At 37.6% G+C, this 25524-nt stretch overlaps 1 protein-coding gene across 7 annotated transcripts in view; it reads right to left on the reverse strand.

Moving 5' to 3' along the window:
• The window catches only part of LOC5571100, a 399425-nt gene that overhangs the window by 34791 nt on the left and 339110 nt on the right, over window positions 1–25524 (reverse strand). The window lies entirely within an intron of this gene.

The raw sequence follows: 25524 nt of genomic DNA on the forward strand, positions 1-25524 counted from the left end.
GCTATCTGTGACACTGTAGCGGCTGCATTTCATAACGCCGGATTGGCGAGCACGTACAGCCTTCCGAAAGAATGCAACGTCTTTTCTGCTGAAGCATACGCCATGAAAATGGCAGTTTCAATTCCAAATGTTCAGCATGAAGTATTGATCCTCACAGACTCGGCGAGCTGTCTGCAGGTCCTGCAAGCAGGAGCAAAACACCCGTGAATCCAAGAGATTGAATGAGTATGCGGTGAGGACCAAACAGGTCCGATTCTATTGGATCCCTGGATATGCAGGGATCATTGGAAACACCAAAGCCGATCGGCTGGCTAACGAGGCCAGAAGGTAGCCGGCCTTAGAAACTCTTCTCCCAAGAGAAGACGCTTTGAGATCCGTCAAAGAAGCAAACGTCGCTGTTGGAAAAAATAATGGCACGATAACAGAGATATGAAACTACGTCAGATCAAGCACAACACGTTCAGATGGAAAGACCGAGATAACGCGGCAGATCAGCATGCTCTAACTCGGCTGAGAATAGGACACACGAGACTAACGCACTCCTTCTTGTTCAAGAAGGAAATAGCATCCATCTGCGAATGATGTAGGACAGTTGTAGACGTCCGGCACCTAATTTTGGAATGCCGCAAGTATGAAGCAGAGCGAAGAGCGAACCAAATCAATGCAGCTCGCCTGCAGGAAACACTAGCTTAGGACGATAAGGAAAGAAAGTTACTGAAGTATCTATACGATACTGGATTATTGAAAACGCTCTAGAGTTACAAGATTGCAATGAGTTTGATAATTTGAGAATTCGATGCAAAAAGTGAAAAACAAAAATGTAAAATGTAGGAAATAAAGTGAAAACTATTTGGTTTGACACGAATGCACCCTCTGGTGTGAAGTGTCGGTAAAAAACAAAAAAATGCTTATACAGTACTGGACAGAATAAAGTACGCATTGGCCGTTTATCCATACAAAATAGTCAAGTTTGGAGATCTGAATCTCAGCTTCTAGTGGTCCAATTGATCTGAAATTTTCACCACAGCCTAGATATAACTTAGATTTTACTCAATTGAAATATCACTGTATTCGAAACACAATCTTTTGAATTATTGAAAATCTCTCAAAGTGCGATAAATTGCATGATTTTATTTTGAAAATATTTTGAAAACAATCAGTTTTACCAAAAAATGATGTTTTGCAAACTTGTGAGTCTTATTAAACTGCAAATTTCTGCAGTAGGACATATTGCTCTAAATATTTCCATTTAAAAATTATTTATATTTCAAAATTTTGTCATTTTTATCAAAATTTTAAATTTTGCGATAACTTAAAAGTTCGTTAATAACAAACCATGAATTTATAGCCTAGCAAATTTGAGGTTATTTTCAAGCTGCGGTGAAAATTTCAGGTCAATCTGACATCTAGAAACCGAGATATAAGCCTCTAAACTTGACCATCTTGTATGGAAAAACGGCCAATGCGTAATTTATTCAGTCCAGTACTGTACATAGATCTGAATTTCCATGCTCAAGTAATGAAATAACCATCAATGGTCGTTGAACTCAAAACCTGGTAGGGCCTAATTAATTAACATGGTAAGTAAAAGCACCGTGTATTGCCTCTTTATATTTGAAGCAGTGAATCTACATCTCTCCACTTTATACAAAACGCCTACAGCAGCTGTACTATTCTCTATGCGAAGTGGATAACTCACATTTCTTCGGAAATTCCGGCTGGATTTTTTTAGCTTCTCTTTGAATTTTCAAAGATTTTGTTTGGAAGGAAGTCTTTCAAGGATTCCTCTACGAGTTTGTTGAGAAAGTTGTCAGGGACGTTTATAAGAATTTCTTCATGGATCCTTCCAAGAAAACTCTTGTATAACTCTAAATATTCCTTCGTGAATGTAACAAAGGATTCTACCATGTATTTGTCTAGGAGCATTCCAAAGGAAAATTGTTCAAGGGTTATCTCAAGTGTTTCATAAATACTCTCGTTATTTCTGTGCGAATTTTCTTCAAACTGCTTCTAACAACTCCTCTGGGAATTTCTACAGGAAACCTGTGGGAATTCCCCCTAGGCAGTAAAGATTTCAGAAATGTAGCAGTATATTATATTTAACAATTCTTCTCTAGCAAAGAAGACGAGCTGTGATTAGAAAAAGATTACGAATATGACACATGCCGATTCAACGACTAGTAACTGATAATGTTGGAGCAGAACGTTATCATATAAAACGTGTCTAGCAGACGTCATAAACGTTGGACGATTGTATGTATAGACATCCAAGATATGTACTATCATCATAAATCATCCACGAGGGATGGTTCACCGTGTGATAAACAAACACTAGAGTAAAGTGGGGCAAAAGTTCGAGTGGGGTAAGAGTTTCTTTTTAAGATTTCTAGCTCAATTCAAAACAAATCTTATAAATGTCACGGTGGCTCGAATGCTATTGAAGTAAGAGATTTTCAATCCAAATATCATAAAAATCGATTGAGATTTGAAAAACTTATGGCTATTTGTTGTTTTTCGACGTGAATATTGTAATTTTTGGTCAAACTTTCGTTGCATGGAACCAATTGAAGATAAAATCTTTTTCAATATTTTATGTAAGGGCGTTTCTAGGCCTATCATAAGGTGGCTTTGAAGTGTATTAGTTTTTGAATAAATGCTTGAAAACAATTTATGGCCCATAGTGGGGCAAAAGTTCGAATCAGCGGGGCAAAAGTTCGACCTATGTATAAAATCACGGAAAAATTTGCAAATTGCCTAAAATCCACATAGTATCTTCAAATTTAGTTAAATTAGTCTGATCGTGTGAAAACTGTCACCAAAATTTTACATTTCTACTTAGTTTTGCGAAAAACTGCTATTTTTGAGTATATTACAATTAACCCGGTTTTGGGCAATTTTTTGATGAAAATTTAGAGTGTATTTTTCGTCAAACATAAGTTTACGGCTGGTGTAAAGTATGTATGTCATAAAAGAATCGATATTTTGTGTTTTAGCTAGCGAACTTTTGCCCCACACTAGATTCGAACTCTTGCCCCACCGGTGGGGCAAAAGTTCGAATAAGACAATCAATTTTGAAACTGTTATAACTAAAAATGGGTAAATATTTTGACACAAGTTTGTTCAGCAAAATTTTAGCCAATATGTTGAAGGTTCACTGTATGGTATTTGTTTTGTTTTGACTGCTATTGTTTTTCTGGAAACTTTGATTATACCACTAAGGTCGAACTTTTGCCCCACCTTACTCTAAATATAATCTATTTTCTATTGATGTCTTCAGCAGAAACATCAATTGTGACAGCACTTACATCTTTGGTAGTTAATTCAGATATGAGTGAAGAGACATTTGCGTTATAATTAGGTACGTATGCGAGAGGGCCATCCTTAGCCGAGTGGTTAGAATCCGCTCTACAAAGCAAAGCCTGGTGTCTGGGTTCGATTCCCGGTTGGTCCAGGATCTTTTCGTAAAGGAAATTTTCTTGACTTCCCTGGGCATAGAGTATCATCGCACCTGCCACACGATATACGAATGCGAAATTGGCAACTTTGGCAAAGAAAGCTCTCAGTGAATAACTGTGGAAGTGCTCATAAGAACAATAAGCTGAGAAGCAGGCTTTGTCCCAGTGAGGACGTTATGCCAAGAAGAAGAAGAAGCATGCGAGAGGAGTAAAATTTTGCAATGTCATGTTCAGCGAGAGCGTTGGGAATTAGGTCTAAAAGGTTACACAACATAAAATAATTGTACAAGTGCTTTTCTTTTGAGCCCTGGAACGATCTTACCTATTCTAAACAAAGCCACTACCCAAACTAGACAGGGTTATGCTTTTTGTAGTCTCAACACCAAAATGAACAGCAAAGAAAACATCAAATCAGTATCATTTGAAATTAGCCAGAATGATAAAACACCTTATACACTGTGTAAGACGCAAAATGTGAAACCGCGATCTTTAATGTTTCCTTACAAAACATCCATAATGTCGCTTGTAGGATGACCGTGAAAAATGTAGAAATTAATGAACGGATGGAAACATCCTTTTACTAATTAGCTTCTACCCATTCAAAACATCCAAAATAAAGCTGAAAACACTGCCACACAGTCAGTCCGCCACCGGATGAAATGACTGTTGATACCGGTGATGATGGCTTTCGACTAAGCAAGTGAAGCTAGTTGACTGCGACATGTCAATTAATCATCTCGGCCAAATGTGACCCGGTGCCTATGCTGTAGTTGCCTAGTCGGTAGTCGGTATGGGATAGGTTTCAGGTGCAGATAACCGTTGTAGCCGTTGGAAAGCACGCAGCGAATCAGAACCCGGTGGTGATCTGATCAAAGGCAGTGGCACGCATTTGTCAGGTCGCCATCACAGAGGGGACAATCATTCCGCCGTTGTTGTTGGCTTGATAAATGACTTTTCGAGACAATGAATAATTCGCATGATGTGTCGGAAGTCCCAGTGTTTCCTCCTTGATCATGCTGGGAGGGCATTGGGTGCTCTATGGGAAGGAGGAAAGTTAATGCTTTCTAATACGTCAGCTAGCCTGTTGGCGTGCCAGTGGTCATCCGGGGGGAGACAACAGGATAGTGAGTAAGCCACACAAACTCACACATTCGCTTCACCAAGAGAAAACTTCCAACGAATAGGTCAGTGCACATCGGATACTGATCGTGAGCGTAGCCAGAGGGAGACAGGAGGGGCCAGCCGTTGTCCTCTTCATATTCATAAATACTAGTCGAAATTTTGTTGGAGTTCACAAAACAATCAGATTTCTACCAATAACTTAACCAGAAATCATTTGAAGGCTTCACCAACAGAATTGAGGGATAGCTCTTTATATTCCCAGGAATTTCTTCTGAAATTCATTTTGTAACTTTTCTATATATAAAAAATTCCAAATAATCAAAAATAATTGGTTTCATATGCAAAAGCGGAATACTATGTCCAGCTCGATCAAATGTCTCACTAATGAAAATCGCGAAGTCTAGCTAGTCTAGCTAATTTGTAAAAGCCTCCTTTGGGATTGACGAACTTGTACTATTTTCAGCAGTTCTGTATTGTCATTGTAGGCCAAATTGTCAGAAGTTCGGCAGTATTGTGTGTTCAAACTGGAAATATTATGGCAAATTGGCACCCTAATAGTTTTTTGAAAATCTTGCATGAAGAAAAGACTAATTTTGTCCAAAAAAGAAGTGCAACTTTTCTAAGCGGTACCGTGTTGATTTGAAGTGTCTGAATGGTTCTAATCCCGGATACTGGCCTTACATCACCCAAAAATTCTTTTTTCGACAACTTTAATGCAAAAATTTCCCCACATAATTATCTAAGATTTCATAAGGTATTCTCAAGAATTTCATCTAGAAATTCTTCCTAGAGTTGTTTTAAGAGTCTTTTGAAAAAGTTTCACAAAGATTTCAGATGTGTTTAGATAAATGAAGATATTCAAAATAATTCCAGAGTTTAACCTGGAGTACCTCAAGTGTATTTTTTTTCTCGAAGAGGTGGAATCAATCTTAGAAAATAAGACCATTACAAATTGAATCTTAAAATTTTTCGAATCTTGAATTTTAGAACCAAAAAATGAATCAAGGTGCGTTTAAGACTCAATTTTGTTCGCCGTGAATTAAAAATAAGGATGGACTTCCTTCATAAAGAACACTTCATGCAAAATGTTATATGTACACATTTAATATAGAATGCCGAATATTGATTGATTTTAACCGAGATTCGTACAGCCGAGTAGTCGACAAACATACTTCCTGGCATATCAGGAAATAAAAACATGCTTTGGTGCTTAGCAACTGGACAATTTATTAGCTGAGTCTCGGTTAAAATTGGAAAAACAAGATTTGCCGAGTTCGTAAAAAAATCCAAGTTTGTAAAGTAAGGTGGGGCAAACGTTCGACCTTAGTGGAATAATAAATATTTCCAGAATAACTATAAAAGTTGACATGAAATAAACACCACACAGTGAACCTTAAATATATTAGATTCAATTTTTATGAACAGACTTGTAACAAAATATTTACCCATTTTAAGTTGAACCGTTTCAAAATTTATTGTCTTTAACGAGCTGGCAGTCTAGGGCATACATTCGCTGCCTGAAATACACATTTTAATCGATTTCTTTAATCGATATTTGTAGTGAAAGTAAGGAATTGAATAGCATTCGAACAACAATGACATTTGTTGGGAATTGAGCTAGCAATCTGAAAAAGAATCTTTTGCCCTACACGAACTTTTGCCCCACTTTACTCTAATGATCACTTTAAAGTAAAATTCGTGAATGAGCATCTGAGCTCACTCGCCCCTTCTTGATGGAAAACTTGGTTACGCCCCTGCTTCTGACCTAGGCTGTAGCCAAACAAACTTGTTTACTGGAGTGCACTGTTGGAGCAAAACAGGATGATGCCCAAGGTAGGGAAAGCGACGCTAAATTCGAACAATTCTGGCAGGCTTGATACAAAGGTGTCACGAATGTTTGTTGAGCCTTTCGTTCAGCCAGCTCTGTTACCGGATGTTTCTGACAACGATAAGTTTCATTAATTATAAAACCACTGACTGACTGCCCGTTTGGATGCTCTCTGCCGAGTAGGTATAACTCGTTTTGTCGAGCTTCATAATTAGCGAAATTTGCTCAATGTGGTCCATCAAAAGGGATGTCGGATAGTCGTTCGCTGCAGTAGACTTCGAACCGGGTTTTTCATTCTACAAACCGGAACGAAGGCAACTCTCGTCTCATGGGGAACGACATTAAAGGAGATACTAATAAGCAGGATCACTACCAATAGCACAAAACGATGATAATCGGTCCTATTATTGCTTTAACTGAATTTACATAATTCGCAGGTTGAATCAGGTTGGTAAATAAAATTGGCCACTCGTATTGCTCGATTAGGACCACGGTGCTCTCCAGACCGTTGGGCAATAAATTCTTCGTCCAAATCGAAAATAGCTTGGATTGAATATGAAAAACGAAATATTTATTTTTCTAGACACCTTTAGCAATTTCTTTCCAACCTGCCGAAGGTCATTTTCTCTACGCCTAATAGTTTCGAAGATTAAAATTGAAGAACGTAGGCAAAATCATATTAGCCAAAGAAAACGACTGGTGGGTGAGCACAGATTTGATCAAGATTTATTCCAATAATAACGGTCTATGGTGCATCGTGTTGACTGCTAGACAACAACCAAAGAGAAGTGATAGGTCAAGCCTAACTTCTGGTTTGTTTCACCGCATTGTTAGATGCTTACCGACGGCGGCGGCAGCCAACAAGGTTTGATAGCAATCGCGAGTACCAATAATTTAATTTATTAAAATAATTTTCCCCACCTAATGAAGTAGTTTAGTTTGTGTGGTTTGCTACGATGCAGACAAGGTGGGACTCACTTGGAACAGCTGGGAGTTACGACTATGGGTGAACCCGGCCGATAACATGCAAAACTGGGCTAATGGAAATTTGAATTACAAATTTCCATCAGCGGCATTTATTACCTACTGTATGCCAAAGGACGATAGGCTCAGGAGCTACAAAAGCAGACAGGCTGGGTGGACAGGAAGCGAAACCGAAAGCGAGTCATCGTACTGCGCCGATTCCCATGACTCCAGCCGAGCGTGATTTAATTGATCATGAATAGGATTTGCTGCCCTTCGGTGGAGGCATAAGGAAAATTTATTGTTTTGATTACATTTTTTGATTGGACAACCGCAATTATTAGCATTGTGGGCAGTTATCAGATCATTATGGGAATCAGGATCAAGTGTTTGGATTCGTAATTTGACGCAAAGAGGAAATGGTGAGCGTTGGGATACATACAGTAAAGATGGCTATAGTGCGTCATGGCGGTTTATTACAATTACAATTACGTATTACAATAAATTTGCCGTAGGGTTTAGGAAACATGACAGGTGAATTTATTTTACAAATTTTAAGATTGAAAAATGCGCTTTTAACCCTTAGAAGCCCGAGACGAACCTTGAATTTTTAAATGACCACAATTCGAAGACTAGTAGATCAATAAATTTGAAATAAATTTTGAAGTAAATGCGGTTAGTTGGCCTTACAATCCTTGGGTGAGACATTCCCCCCGACCCCTCCCCCTTCTCTTGGCAACGGAAAAAGCGTGGACCAGGGTTGGAAAAAAATCTGAAATTCATCCTACAGTAGCCAAACAAAGCCAATCGCAGTCAACGAAGCCAGTGAAACTCACGCCTATCGATGCTGTAAGCAAAGAGCCTTGAAAATTGCAAAACACCCGTTGCCAAGGGCAACCCAAAATTACTGTAGTTTTCTACAGTATTTCCGCATTTCTATTTCCCGCATTTAGAGCCTTCAATTACACTAACTGTGGAATTTGGATTATCGATGAAGAGGAATCACCCTCCACATGATGCATACACAACTTACCCAGGCAAGTGTCGATTCGCAAGTGACAGAAAGAATATGCTCAATGCATCAGACCGCTTGCTGCGATCAATTATATTGCCACTACCCAACACAGTGCAATCTATGCCTCACATTCTCCCTCTGCTCTAAAGAATATCAAGTTAGTTTTCAATTAATGATAAACAAACAAAAAAAAAATGTTAGAAACAATTACAATATTCTGTTTAGAACTGGTTATCCCTATTCACTGTACACTATGTAAAATTATCAAGCGTTGCACATTTTTGGCAAGCTCAATAACTCCGTGAATCATTCCACGTAACTCGTAAATGCCTAATTGGTTTTCTTTTTTAAAATAGTTTGAAGATAAGTCATTAAAATTACTCTTTTCACTGAAAATTCAGTAAACTCACGTAGAGCACTTAAATATTCTATCTCATATATACCTCTAAAACTATGATTTTTTTCATGAATTCTCCATGAGGTTTTTGATTGAAAATAGATTTTTTTTCAAAGGCAATTATGTTGAATTTTTATTTTGTTCTGAAATTTTCTTCTCAGATTTTCTTATTTTTTTTTGAAGCATCGTAATTTTACTAATCAAGATGCACTCCGCTTTGGATTGAGAGCTCCATTAATTGCTCAATGTTCTGTCCTACAGGCTGGCTATACTTCCATATTTACTGTTTTGTAATCTGTTTATTATGTGCCGTAATCCATTTACAATAAAGTCGTTTAATTTTATTCAGTGTGTACAAATAATATTACAGACTTGTCTAGGGAACAGGATATACAAGATCTCTAATACCTCTCATTTTCAATATTTTCATAGTTCGTGAAAATCGAACTGTAGAAATGTAGAGTATTTTGATGCATTCAAATGCATTTTCGTCTCACTTTGAGGGAATTCAAAGCTCTATAACTTTAATAAATATGTATATCCTTGATAAAAAAAATCTGGCCATGATCTTCGTTCTTTTTAACGCTTTTTTTTCAAATTTTAAAAACCATGTAATAAAAACAATGCCGTGAACATCTCAGCATTAAAACCTTTGTTGATTCGTGCGTACATTGTCATCAAGTAATACTTAAGGTCTCATTCTATATTGTTTTTTTTTTAATTTGCCATGTTTTCTTTACCTCCTTGCAATACAAAATATGAAACATCCAAACAAAACAGACCTAGTACAAATCGGATGATTCTGAAACGAATTATTTTAATAACAAAAATGACCTCTATGAAAAACATAGATAGCGCCACCGCAGTCTTAAAAAGACACGGACACCGTCTTCAGCCATTTAGCTGCACAGACTGTAACTTAACACTAGACAACGGACAAGCATGCTCCAGTGGCACAGCAGAGAAACATTCCTGACGAAAAGTTTCAATGGCTGCAGCGGGAATCGAACCCACACCCCATGACACGATGCGCTTAAATGCATGGTGACACTAACCACACGGCCACGAGTCTTGTGTGTTTGACAGAACAACTGTCACCATGTAATATCCCATAGGCCTATTCACATGACGTTCCTAAACAGCTGATCGGGAAGCTCTTTTATAGTTCCTCTATGAAAATGACAGCCTCGTGTATGCACCGGTCCTCCACCGATGTAAACAAACGCATAGACGGACCTGTCACATGAAAAGGCCTATATGAACTAATCTACGATGACGTCACGCTGTAACTTCCAGTGGGAAGAAACGCTTTACTGCGGAAAAGAAAAAGACCGTGGATAAAACTTTCCGGCAGCGGACATTGCTGGGAATCATCTTCCCCCATGGCAAATAACTCGCTGAAACTTTCCGGCAGCGGACATTGCTGGGAGACCATCTTCTCCCACGGCAAACAACTCGCTGGAAATTTCCGGCAGCGGACATTGCCGGGGATCATCTTCCCCAACGGCAAACAACTCGCTGGAATCTTCAACCCAAAATTACTGTAGTTTTCTACAGTATTCCCGCATTTATATTTCCCGCATTTAGAGCCTTCAATGACACTAACTGTGGAATTTGGATTATCGATGAAGAGGAATCACCCTCCACATGATGCATACACAACTTACTCAGGCAAGTGTCGATTCGCAAGTGACAGAAAGAATATGCTCAATGCATCAGACCGCTTGCTGCGATCAATTATATTGCCACTACCCAACACAGTGCAATCTATGCCTCACACTAACGTTTTAGAAAATTCATGCACCCAACATAGGCTACTTGATGAGATTCACGATTTTGAACTACTGTACTGGGAAAGCCACGTGATTTTCGCGAAATTCAAGCCTACTACTATTACCATTCCCAGCACTGGCGTGGACAGAAGGGGTCCAAAATTGGTTTGAGTAGTGTTTGAAATAATCCTCAGTGAAGAACCTGTAGAAATTCTTAAAGGTATTCATGCAGACATTCTTAGACAAACCCCCGAACTTTCAACGCTGTATGCAATCCTGGAGAAATTCCTACGGTACTCCTTGGAGAAATTTCTAGAGAAATACTTGGAGGAATTCATGGATAAATACATGAAAGATTTTCCAGATAAACCACTGGAAGGATTTATGAAAGGTTTTTTCGTCTTCTGAGAAATCTGTGTAGGAATTTCTTAAATAAATCTCCGGTTAATATCACAACATATTTCGTCGTTTCACTGGATGGTTGAATCCGATTTCCATTATCTGACAACGACAATGATTTTGATCATGCACTCATGTGTAAAGCAAAGTGAATTGAAAAGTGTCCGAGAGACACGCTAATTAACAACAAGTCCTCTGGAGAATCATTTGCCGCGAGCATCAAATTATTTTGCTTTGTGTGCTTTTGCTACCTCTCAACAATATCCTACAAAGGAAAAAAATAAGAAAAAAGCACCGCGACGGCACGCTGCCTTCGAGCATTAAGCATGGCGATTTTTCTTTATCTCAAACACACTTTAGTACGGAAATACTGCCACTTCGCGCACAAGAATGATGATGGTTTTAAGCGCCCATCTAACGTCCTCCACCTCCCACCATTCACAACTGGTGGCAAACGAGGAAAAGTTGGGTGACTTACATCTTCGGAGCTGTTTTTGCCATTAATCATGGAACCTTGTAGTGATTAAATGAGTTGAAAACCCGTACATTCCTAATGAAGCATAATTGATCATTTACACTCGTTTTCCCTTGGTAATACAGAGCGGTGTTGGCTTCAAGCTGGTGGAAACGCTAGAATGCGCCCCAATTATCAATTTCCATACCTTCACTTTTGCTATAGAGCATTGTTAGTTTAAAGGGTCGGCCTTGTTTGCGAAAAATATATTGAAAATATTTTCTTTTAAATTTAATATCTTACGAGCCTAATGAAAAATAATGTTTTCAAGTAAAAAAGCCTAAGTTAAGCAGAGAAAAATATTATTATTATCATTATTAACGAGACTCACTCGGTGGTATGTTTGCTCCAAATAATCAAAATTATCGAATTATCTGACAAAATGCTACAATAATAACAAAAACAATTCTTAGAAAAAGTGAAGTTTTGAATTCCTGGTTGAAGTTACTACAGTAAGGTTTCCAAAAATCAAGAGATATGCTATTCATTAAATAAGGAGTCATTGAATTCGAATGATGATTCGATGAATTAACCTCATTAAACGCCTAAATGTAGAAAATTTTCTGTTAAATTGGCAACATGTTCACGAAAAAAAAAATATATATGTTTGAGCTTGAGCTTGCTTGGTTACTACGCCAGTATTGCCAGATCAGCTGCACTACCATCCAGATGACTGCTTGGGACTAACAGACACCTTCAGTGTATAGGTGCTAGTAATATTTTATTTTTATTCAACAATTGCGGCTTGCCACGTCAGAATGTAAACCAATGAGGGGAAGTGGAAGAAATTGATGTCGCATTTGAAACTGGCCCACAGTAGACTGTAGACACAGTAGACACGGGGGAAGGTATAAGGGTAAGGTATTTTTTTTATGGCGAGAGGCTTGCTTTTGATTAATTGTTTAACTCCAAATAACTTAAATTTCTTGTTCAGGCGGAGTCGACCCTGTCAATATAAGTAACAACATGATGCTTAAACAAAGGAAAAACTAACTTCTCCAGCACGAAATGAATGGTTGCGACAGGCGTTGAACTAAACGGGAGGGAAAAATTACCAGAAAGTGGAAAAACACGTTCCGGAATGGAAACTAATTCTCCTTAACCGTCGATGTCAGCGTCGCTACATCAGAAGTGAAAAGGAATGCGGTCTAGAAATGGTCCAAACAGAGCAAACGTAATTGATGGAGTGCTGGAGACGGGACAAGTAAAGCAATTAATAAAAAATTTCCTCTGCAAGGAGCACAACAAGACGTGGAGCGGTACAACCACTAGATATCATGCAAAACAAATTGAAATAACACATCAATCTTGTCACAAGCTCCGCATGAAGAAAAAACGCGGAGTAACGAGTAGCGATACCATCAGTCCGAAAGACAGCTATTTATTAGTAAAGCTGACTGCGAGTGATTTTTCTTCTTGGTGTTAACGTCCCAGCCCAACTGGAACAGAACCTTCTTCTCAGCTTGTTCATAGAGAATTTCCACAGTTATTATCTAAGTTATTTTTCCTTGCCAAAGTTGTCGATGATACTTGATACTGTTTGTCCAGGAAAATCGAGGAAATTTCTGTATCGAAAAGATCCTGGTCCGGGAATCGAACCTAGACACCTTCAGCATGTCTTTGCTTTACGTCCTCAGATGTTACCACTAGCCAAAAGAAGCCCCCAGCTGCGAGTGATGCGGAACGCAGAAGCAAGATTTCGCCACAAGAAATAAAAACAGCGAAAAAGCACTTTGTGGCGCGTGAGGGCTTATATCTACATTTCGCCTACGGTTGCCGTTTACTTCGGGACCGAACGCACGTGTCAATGAAGCAGGACTCGGGTGACTGAATTTGAATAAGATCCAACACGTGGACGTTTTGAAGCACGAGAACAGTAATGGAATGTGTGGTTGGATCGAAAAACCAAAAGAACCTTCCACAAGATTTCTGCAATTAAATTTAGATTAAGGATCTGAGGTGCTTCATTGTTTCCTACTGTGGGACGCCTACAAATAATCCCGTTGGAATGGAATTTTAATTTCCTGTACCGTTTCACCTCATGCTCAGGATACATTGAAGTTTCGGATATCTTGTTTCGACTGGAGTATTTTCTGAAAAGTTAATCTGAATAGTTACAAATTTGTTTGTTCTAGAGTCCATTTAAACAGTTTAAGGGATTGATAATATTTTTTTTCTAACCTTGCCCTTTATAATTTGAGAATAACCTTGAGACTGGGGACTTCTCAACGGCCATATACAACTTTGCGGACAAGATCGACCTCATAGGAATTGATCGCCAGTAGACTGTTTTTACTTCAAGAGGGATACAGCGTGGATAGGTTCGACTGACAACCCTACCAAAATGAGATGCATGGTTGCAGTTAGAGATAGCGGCAGACCAAGTTATGTTGGTGTGTTTAAACATTATTAAAAAATTGTGTATCTTGGTAATATTAGTGATACGTGGCTATGACGTTTCCCGTGAAGTGAAGACGTGTTACGGACTTTTAAGAAGAAAGTAACTATAGATCAGCAACATGCACGAAATTTTGAAACCAAATTTGTCATGCATAAGACGCTCATTCATTCAGTGGCTCTTGTGAGACACGAAGCGAGGACATTTGGTCGTCCTTTATTTTACGAAAATGCGAAATGTTTTAAGTACACCTTTGTAAAATGCTCGTTTCGGCGAGAAAAAAAGGTTATAATTTGAGGTCCGTAAGTTTACCCTAAGTGGTTCTTCAAGGACCCTCAAGGTATCAGGTATATGTAACCTCTGTGCGCAAAATCTGAGCTGGTACACGAACCGTACAGTATTGGACAATACATTTGCATTTTTTTTTTCGATTTTCCATACAACAACTTTGGTAAGCTTGATCTTAGTTATTCATTTATTTGTTTATTTCGTCAATCATTTGTAGACTACATAGTTACATAGTTCCTTATATTCTAAGATTTCCTTGTGAGTTAAAATATGATTTCAATTTGGTCCGGGCATACTTAGATCAATCATTTCACAGTGCTCATTGTAAACAGACATCATTTGATTTAGAGGACTAAATTTGGCGTAGTTTGTACGATAACGATCTGTTATTCAATTTTAACATACCTTCAGAAGATTCCGGGGGCTTCTGTGGAAACTACGGTTTCAAGTTATTTAATATGTGTATAAAATATTTATATTATTTCAGTATATGGCTCTGTTATGGTTTTTTTTTACCGTATGAGGCTTTAGTTTTAGTTTTCTTTTTGTTTTGTAACGTTATGTGAAAAGATAAAGAGGTTTTATGCCTCTTTGAGAAAGATTTCGAAAAGAAATCACTCAAAGGGGCTTTTCCCTCTTTCAAAATTATTGGTTAAAATATATAAATAAAATATTTATATATAATACTAGTGGTCCCGGCAAACTTCGTTTTGCCATCAAGTAGGCTGATGGAAAACGTCAAGAAATCCCCCATACAAATTACACCTTAGTCTTCTCCCGTTTTCCCGATAAATCCGGCGACTTTCCTGAATTTTTACTTCGCACGGACACGTCGCATCCCTTGAGGAGTGCAACAGTGAAAATCTTGCGGCAATACGTTGGACCGTTCTCAAGCCATTTCGTGACATACAAACACCACTCCATTTTTATTTATATAGATATAATATTAGTCTGAGCCATTTTGTGTTTTCAGCACTTTCATTAATCAATATATGCTCTACAACTAGGCATGAGTATTTTTGGAACAACATCAATAACAAGAGGATTAACAAGAAAATATATCAAAAAAGTCTGAACAAATATTCGCAAGGTACAAAACATTTGCTATGTAAACACTGTTTGATTTTTGCACACATCGTGTAAGCTTGTTGGGAGCATCACAAAACTATCGAAAACGAATCGGTCATTTTTCATTGAAGTTTTTGTTAATTTTATGTTGAAAATTGTTGTTTTATGAATCGGGCCCAGATAGCCGTAGCGGTAAACGCGCAGCTATTCAGCAAGACAAAGCTGAGAGTAGTGGGTTCGAATCCCACCGGTCGAGGATCTTTTCGGGTTGGAAATTTTCTCGACTTCCCAGGGCATAGAGTATCATCGTACCTGTCACACGATATACGCATGCAAAAATGGTCATTGGCACAGTAAGCTCTCAGTTAAAAACTGTGGAAGTGCTCATAAGAACACTAAGCTGAGAAGCCGGCTCTGTCCCAAAGGGGACGTAATGCCAGAAAAAAAAAGAAAAGAAAAAAGAATGAATCAAAGGTCTGAATTTTACGACTTTTGTTGTAAAATTAAGACCTTTGATTACTTTTAGATCTAAAGGCAAGTGTTTAAAGAACCTGGAAGCGTAGTTTAATAGAAATAGAATACTTAACGTAGTTTAATAGAAGTAGAAAGTTCAACGATAGAATACGAACCGGGACAATCGGTGAAGACCACAGCGACGTAAAGGGACTAGCGATGGAAGTTCGGTACGTGGAACTGTTAATCTCTCAACTTCAACTTTACGACTAATTGATTCCGCCGCCTCCAAGAATATTGCCATTCGTAGCACCTACTTCCAGCACAGCCTTCCATACCGATACACCAGGAGATCGACCACGTTCTGATTGATGGACGGCACTTCTCCGACATTATCGACGTCAGGACCTATCGTGGTGCTAACATCGACTCTAACCTTTATCTGGTGATGATTAATCTGTGCCCAAAACTCTCCGTTTACAACGTACGGTACCGGCGGCCGCCTCGGTATGACCTAGAGCGGCCTAAGCAACCAGATGTCACCACTGCGTACGCGCAGCACCTTGAGGCTGCATTACCGGAAGATGGTAAGCTGGATGAAGCCCCTCTTAAGGACTGCTGAAAAATGAAAGCAGCCATCAACAATGCAGCTCAGATCAACATCCAGCTGCACAACCTTGACAACTGCCTGTCCATTGAAATGCACGACGCTGGCGTCCTCCACGTCTAGCAAAAAAGCGCGCCATTTCTTTAAGTATCAAGGTACGAAACGGCGGCTGTCGGCTAGAACATATAGTGAAGAGAATGAAGGTGAACAAACACGCAGCCCGGGTGAAGAATCAGAAAAGGAATTAGAAGGAAAACAATCCCCCGACGTTGGCTGGAGGATTACGCGGTCTAGGAAATGTAGGAAAGTTAATAATTGAATTAAGATGAATCAGGTACATATAATAATTAATTTTTGAATTTATATTACAATTCGGCACGAATGCGCTAAGTACGTGTATAGTGTCATTCATAAAAACAAACCGAATTGTTATTTAATCCTTAAAAATACTGATCACGCGTGATGTCTTGAAGTCCTGTATTCAACTGAATTTTTGAATAACTATTTCGAGTATCCCCGTTGGTTTGCCAACTTCAACTCTGAACACTTTTTGCACCCCGGTAATCTGCACATTGTTTCAAATGGTTCAAAGAGAAATGGTTCCAGCTCATGGAACGGAGTCAAGCGGAATGAAAAATCGTGAAACAAAATGCAGAATCAAAACTAAACAGTCAAAGAGGTAACAATAACTAGGGTGATGTGCTAGTATCCATCGTATTAAGCTTTGATCAGTGAGAACCTGCAATTTTTCCAGTGTTGCAGTGAATGATGCTGATACAAACCGATGCCAAACAATTCTTTCCCAAAACGGCAAAAGATTTTGCTAAATCTTGATCGTCGTTTTGGAAATAATGCAATGAAATTGCATCTTTCCGTATTCTCAATTCCTCATATCGTTTTCATTTCTGTCGCAATCAGTTTTCAGATTCGACTCACAATTTACGGCTCACTGTGATATAGTGAATGATCGAAATACAACATATCACTGCTATAATAAAATGTTTTACTAGAATATACGGGCATCTCCCTACATTCCTTCAGCATGATTTAATGGAAATTAATATATTTCCTTTAAAATTCATTGTTCGCCATTAACATCCAGCTCAAACATATAAACACAATTCCTTTTGACCATGCAATCATGACAGTTGCTCACAGAGCAGCGAAAACAACACAATCAAAGGAACCGTTTTATTTTATAAAATTACATGAATTATAGAGCTATTACAGCGTGTGATTGGCATGAAATTATTCAGTGAAGAAGTACGAAGGTTTTCCATAGTGGAAATAAGTGCTCGGCGAAGTAAGTCACATAGGGGGGAGAGAAGAAATTTTCATTGTAAACTGGTGTGACTGGTGTCGATCGCTAAGCTTCTTCTTCTTCTTCTTGGCGTTAACGTCCCCGCTGGGACTGAGCCTGCTACTCAGTGTAGTGTTCTAAGAGCACTTCCACAGTTATTAACTGAGAGCTTTCTTTGCCTAAGTTGCTGTTCACGCCGAAGTTGAACTTATCCTTGCTAACCATTTTGGTTGGAGAACCCTCTCAGCCTCGCACAGTATTCGCTGCAATTGGTGCCAAACAAATGCTCAGACTGATCATCAAATAGATCAGACACAACAATGATTTGCCAAGTGGACTATCTCTTTGTAGATGTTGTATGGATGAAAGCGATCTTTGCACATCAATATCATGCAGGTATCACATTCCGAGGTGTTTCCACACTGTTTCTCAACAAGCCGAGCTGACAGTATTGTTCGATACACAGCAGCTAGGATAGATCAGATCGACTACTCAACTCAACTATAAACTACGGAATATGAGGCACAACACACAGGCACCAGCACAAACCCCCCACCCCACCCTTCTCTCATGTACAAATTTCGCACCTGCACTATTATTGTACCGAACTACATCTATAGGAGAACTTCCCAGTTGAAGTTAGTACGATAGTTGCTGCCGAATCAAGAGGTTCTATTGCGCATTCCACTGCGCACGCGCGCGCGCTTCCGCGTCGCACCGTTTGCCTACGGATTAATATTACGACAATTTGTATATAGTGTAAATAAACGTAGTATGGAAAGTATCACATATGGACTCAAGTGCTAGTGCTTAATTCGATTACTATTGTCCGTTATTCCTTCAACGGTCCGAGCTCGACCAAATCACAAGCGGCGGTAACAGTTGCCATTTTTGTATTCGTATATCGTATGGCAGGTACGATGATACTCTATGCCCTGGGAAGTCAAGGAAATTTCCCTTACGAAAAGATCCTGGACGGACCGGTAATCGAACCCGGACACCTTCAGCATGGCCGCGGACTCTCACCGCTCGGCTAAGGAAGACCTCGATCGCTAAGCATTTTTCTCAAATCGTGTTCGTCCATGCGATTTCGGTGAAAAAGTGCAAAGTGGATAATTGAACTGAAGTTATTTATCAAAATACAGTAGTTTTATTGCATTTTTGGTGTACAAGTGTACGAACCATAACAGCTTTCACAATATTACACTTGGAAAATTAATATATGTTGCAGGTAAGTTTGATACGGCGAATAATAGCGCGTACGACGAAGTAGAACAAAACCCTACGCTTTAGAGCAATTGAAAATTCATATTAGAAACGAGGCCCGATGATTAAGAGGTGGTATCGTTCAAATTATCGGGGGTGCACAGTAGACAGTCATTGGTTTGATAGATTATGTTAGTTTAAGTTCACATGAGTGTGAATCTTATACATATACATCCGCGATATGATTCTTAATTTGTGTAGGCATTGAAAAGAATTTTTGGATAACCTAAAATTATCGTTGATCTTGAAACAAGATATCTTAAGATAGGACATATTCAAATGAGCCTGTTTTAGTATAAATCTTATTATTAACATCGAGTAGGCCACTACACACTTAAATAATTTTACGGATTCCTGTAAAATTTCAACAATTTTTACAGTATTCGGTGAAAAAACCCCGGAATCCGTAAAATTTCGACGGAATTACGGTGTTTTATTTCACCGAACTGTTCAGCTGTTGAGATTACGGTGAAATTCACCGTAAGAGCTTAGTGTGTAGTTTCGCTTGGAGATTTATACTCAAGAGAGTTCTAGTGTAGCATCAGATGGACAATGAACCCTAAACTTTATAAATCTTAGTCTTTTGATTCTGCAATGCTTTCAATGATCAAACCTTGATAAATCTTAAGATCTATTCTCCGAGGAGCTCGTTAGTTAGAGAAAACATATCTTTTATCATCAGGATATACTTATAGTACTGGACAGAATGAAGTACGTATTGACTCCAATTTCAATACAACATTGTCAAGTATGAAAGCTTGGACCACAGTTTATTGTGTTTTGATCGACCTGAACTGCCGTAAATCGCAAATCAGTCCCATCTGTAAAAATTAGACATTGAAAAATAGACTGTGAAGTTTACAAACTCGTTTTACATACAAATATTCAAAAAATTTCAAAAGATTTAAACATGTTTGAATCTTAATGAAACTTGTTCATATTACTTTCAACTCCAATACATTTCCGAGAAAAGGATGGAAAAATGATCAAAATATGGTTCATTTGTTAGTTACATGACGTGGAAATCTGTAGTGGAACTGATAAGCGGATACTTTCCGTTATGAAACAATCCGACTAGGAGTTTTTTTTCTTATTTTATTCAATAAAATGGTTGTTTCGATGGTGCAGCTGAATATGATCTTTCATATATGTTAAAAACTGATATCAACTCAATTTTGACGAAAATTCAGATGGTTTTCATCGAATTTTATGAATCATTTTACATTTACCCAGTTGGAAATTACCAGCTTTTCATACACACACTTCAGAGTTATCACAAAAATCTTAACAAATGTAAACATTCTGATTATGCAGTTAATTCAATATTTAGAGCGGGTACTGCAAAATTGATAATATAGTAAAATAATATTTTTCAATATATTAATTAACTCATTACGCGTGGTAAATATGGATAAATTACGGGTGAAATTATGAAAAAAAAACACGTTCTCGGCTGAGAGTCGAATCCCAGCCGAGCACGTGTTTTTTTTCATAATTTCACCCATAATTTATCCATATTTACCACGCGTAATGAGTTTATTAATTTTAGAACCATGCGGATTGGATTAACGAACAGCTCAATATAAGCGTAAATTTATTTTTCGATACAATTTATTGTTTTCAAATTATTTAAAAACGAGAGTAATATTACTTTTGGGAAATTAAAGATTCGCGATTACCAAAATGTTTGTGTTTGAAATATTCTGAATTTTCTGGCTAATGAAATTCAGGGTATTTATGAGCTTAGGTAAGCATTTCATGTCAAGCAGATTAGTCGGAAGTGGATATCCGGGCCTCTAATCCGGTTTGTATAGAAAACGGTCGATGAGTGCTTTCTTCTGTCCAGTAGTATAGATACTTTCAAGAATGTTCTCCTGTTTCAGCACAAGGTTCAATGTTCCGAATTCACAAATCATTCATTAGTATATGTTGTGCGAATATTTTGTATCTCTAAATGCATACAAATCGTGTGATACATGTAAGCAAATGGAAGATTTAGTGCATTATGGGATGTTTAGAAGATCGTTTCAGACTTCGTGGTCGACAAGCGATTAATTTATTGCAGTGAATTAATTACACTAGTTTACAAATAAAAATGAAAGTCATGAACTTTAATAGCTGAGCTTCATTTTCAATGTAAAATCGTACGTTGAATCCAAAACAAATGTCAAAAAAATTCACAGTAGAACCGTTTTTGAGATACGCTCAATATTTGATTTTTTTGGTTTTTCAAAAAAGTACATTTGCTAAAATTGATGTATCTCCGGATTTAGAGCACCAAATTTAACCTTTTTTTTTCGCAAAATAAAGCTAATTAAATGTGCTTTCTACCGTCTGAACATCACTTTGTTGTGCAAATTACGGTTTTCTAGATATTTATGGCATAATCAAATTTTTTCGATATTTTTGAGTAAAATTTAACCAAATTTTCAACTTTTAGCTAAGTTTTAAGCACGATGCTGATGTTTTAAAATTCGTTTATCATGTTGAACTCAAGGTATGTAAAAAACCAAAAGAAAAAAGTACCTAATGACTGAAATCGGTTGAAAATTGAAGATGTTATGGCATTTTTTGTAGAACACTTGAATTTTGAAGTTTTGACCTTTTAAAACAACAAGACGAAATCCATATAAATTTCACTAAATCCTTTCACTTTGAATGACTCTTAGTACAGATTCCATGCTTTGTTAACCGTTTTATCAATTATTAATTTTGGATCACGACTAATTAATGAAAAGGGCGTATGTAAAAGCAGAATTCATGTGTTTGCGTATATATTAAAAAAGGCCAGTTTTACTAACATGGAGTCTTGATATATTTCAAGCTAATAATGATGATGATGAACTTTTTATGATTCAATATTAAATCCAGCAAACAAACTACAATGAATACGTGTATAAAATAAGGCCATGGGCTCATTTGAGAACGTGAAAGATGTATCCGCCTTGGCTACATACTGTATGCAACTTAAAAGAAAAATTTCCGAAGCCATCCGTGTTCAATTATGGCATACGAAAGTTCAGGCTACTGCGATGTCAAGCTTTCTTCAGTGTTGCTGGCTCAACGGCTGAATGATCATGGCGATTAATGTGATACAAGAAATATAAATTCCTGACTGATTCCTGAAATGTTTGGTCCTTTAACTGTTTTGATGTGGTTATAACTATTTTTGATGTGGTTTCAAGTTTAATGATAAGTTTATGCTGCTTGTCTGTTTGGCGTTTGAACGTTATAACTTTGTTATGACAAAATGATTTTGGCAGCACTTTCGTCGCAGGGAAAACATTGTTGACAGGTAGTACTGTTTGTTGAACATAGTGAAACAATGTGTGGGGCGCCAACCATTTTGTCATGCAGCGGATTGTTATTTCTGCTTAACCAAAGTCATGCAACACGGACGTCACAAAGCAGTTGAATATCCACAAGTTCAATCAATGACAAAACCGATTCCACATGAAGATTCATCTCCTTATCCTGTTTGTCCAAAGCGAAAACGAGAGCCTTCAGTGGATGACAGTGACGAACCACCCTTTGATGAAAGCGACGTGGAATATGAAAGAAAGCCGATGCTGTTTACACAAGCGGAACTCAATGACTTGATAAGGGACTTGGACTTATCAAAAGAAAAATCAGAATTGTTGGCATCGCGCTTGATGGAACGAAACTTTCTTTCTGCTGATACAAAAGTTACTTCCTACAGAAAGCGTCATGAAAAATTTGGAAAATATTTTTCCAAAAAAAAACAGTGCTTGCTTTTGCCATGACATAAGAGGCTTGTTTGAAGAATTCGGTGAACCATATGATCCTTCTGAATGGCGTTTGTTTATCGACAGTAGTAAATTAAGTTTAAAAGCTGTTCTGCTGCATCAAGGGAACAATAAGCCTTCGATTCCGCTAGTTTATGCCGTGAACATGAAGGAATCATACGAATCGATGGCTTTTATACTTGACCTGATATGCTACAACCAACATAATTGGAAAATATGCTCAGATCTCAAAGTTGTTGCAATGTTGACTGGCTTGCAACAGGGATATACTAAGTTCATGTGTTTTCTTTGCAAATGGGATAGCCGAGCACGTAAACAACATTACGTTCGGGAAAATTGGCCCGAACGAAAGTCTTTTACAATTGGTCAAGAGAATGTAAGGTGCCATCCTCTCGTAGCGAAGGAACAGATAATACTCCCACCACTGCACATAAAGCTTGGGTTGTTCAAGAATTTTGTAAAGGCGCTTAACAAGGAAGGACCAGCTTTCGGATACCTGAAATCCATTTTTCCAAACTTGTCGGATGCCAAGATTAAGGAAGGTGTGTTCGTTGGTCCTCAAATTAAAAAAATGTTAAACGATGAAGATTTCTACACCGTATTGAACAATCATGAAGCCGAGGCATGGAAATCGTTCCAGCGTGTAGTTGTGGAGTATTTGGGGAACACCAGGAGCCCAGACTATGAAGAAATTGTAGCCGATTTACTCAAAAACTACAAGAGAATGGGTAAATTTTAAAGTTTTGTTTTATTTACTTTCAGCTGTAAAATTTTACATTTTATTTTAACAGGTGTGAATATGTCTCTGAAGATACATTTCCTACACTCGCATTTGAACTTTTTCCCTGAAAACCTCGGCGACGAAAGCGATGAGCACGGGGAACGTTTTCATCAGCAAATGAAAATAATGGAACGTCGTTATCAAGGATTTTGGGATGAAGCGATGATGGGCGATTATTGTTGGTTTCTCTTTCGAGAAACAAATTGCAAGCATAACAGACGGAGTGATTCAAACAACCATTTTTAAACATATATATTTTACATGTGAGTTTATAGCTTAATTTAAGGAAGCTTTGAAATATATGAAATGAACTGATTGTTGTAGAGATAATAAGTAGAGATAAAACTTATGTTCTGAGTGAAGTAGAAGCTCTGTTAATACACACGCCCTTTTTACAGATTAGTCGTGATCTAAAATTATGGATTGATAACACAACATTAAATCTTAACTAAAGCCCTCAGTACACTGTTTGTCAAGTGTGCAAATTTTTCCACACGCATAAACCAACATGCAAGCATCGGTCTCAACAATGACAAAACATCTGAAGTGTCAAGTGGATATTGAAGTGTTAGTTTATGCGTGCGGAAATATTTGCACACTTGGCAAAGAGTGTACTGAGGGCTTAAGACTTATTAACTGTTGAAAGTTTAAGCAAATCTAAATGAAAATGCATTAAATTTTCTTCATGTTGTTGAGATCGCTTGAAAATCGTAAAAACTTCAAAATTCAAGTGTTCTACAAAAAATGCCATAACATCTTCAATTTTCAACCGATTTCAGTCATTAGGTACTTTTTTCTTTTGGTTTTTTACATACCTTGAGTTCAACATGATAAACGAATTTTAAAACATCAGCATCGTGCTTAAAACTTAGCTAAAAGTTGAAAATTTGGTTAAATTTTACTCAAAAATATCGAAAAAATTTGATTATGCCATAAATATCTAGAAAACCGTAATTTGCACAACAAAGTGATGTTCAGACGGTAGAAAGCACATTTAATTAGCTTTATTTTGCTAAAAAAAAGTTTAGATGTGGTGCTCTAAATCCGGAGATACATCAATTTTAGCAAATGTACTTTTTTGAAAAACCAAAAAAATCAAATATTGAGCGTATCTCAAAAACGGTTCTACTGTGAATTTTTTTGAAATTTTTTTTGGATTCAGCGTACGATTTTACATTGATAATGGAGCTCAGCTTACTAAGTTCAGAAATGTTGTAAACTAGTGTTATCAACCCACAAGCAGCAACAAGGACATTGTCCTCTCCCATTCTTCTTGCAGTTCTTATCCGCAACTACAGTTTATCACCACTGCAACAGAATATGACAATGATCGCTCACCGCGTGCCCAGCGATTGTCTAGGCTTTGCATTGTAGTTTTCGAGAACTTTCTCCGTGTTGATTAACATTTCCACATTGTCAAACAGCATCCAAAAAACTAATTCGATTTTATGTTTAAAATAAATGATTAATTACGAGTTGAAAAGGTTGCGACAATGTTGCCTCCTGTGATTGTCATGACAATTTTCTTTTTATTGTATCATAATCCGCAAAAGTTGAGACAAACGGTTGTGAGCGCGCTTGCTTTGCTGTCTGTTTTTCGTCTGTTTAGATGACAATTTGATTCACTGATTTCCAATAAAATTGATTTACCGTTTTGTCTCAAATTCCGAACAGACTCATATTCCGAACACTCAGTTTTTGTATGGTTGAAATGTTTCACTGAAATATGTCATTAAATAATAAGGAAATGGCAGTCAATTGCAATTCAGTTTTAACGTCTTCAAATGTATGTTTTAGCTTGGGAGTAGTGATGATTATCTAGTTCGAAGTCAGTAAAACTAGCTCTGTTAAATTTATTTGTGAATTTATTCATTTGAATACCACTTATTCGTGATATTCGTAATTTGAATCAAGGTGTTCGGAATATGAGACAGAATGAACACAGTGTTCGGCATTTGAATCAAAATGTTGTTCCATACTTTTACATAAAAAACAATACTAAACAAGTTTTAAATAAAAAAAAATTCAGCACACCACACAGCTAACAGTTAGGCTTTGCGAAAAAATAAAAATTTTCACAAATACTGTCACTGTTGGCCTAAAGTGTTCCGAATATGAGTCAAAACGGTAA

Source organism: Aedes aegypti, chromosome 3 (genome assembly GCF_002204515.2).
Source record: "Aedes aegypti strain LVP_AGWG chromosome 3, AaegL5.0 Primary Assembly, whole genome shotgun sequence".
Classification (NCBI taxonomy): Eukaryota; Metazoa; Arthropoda; class Insecta; order Diptera; family Culicidae; genus Aedes; species Aedes aegypti.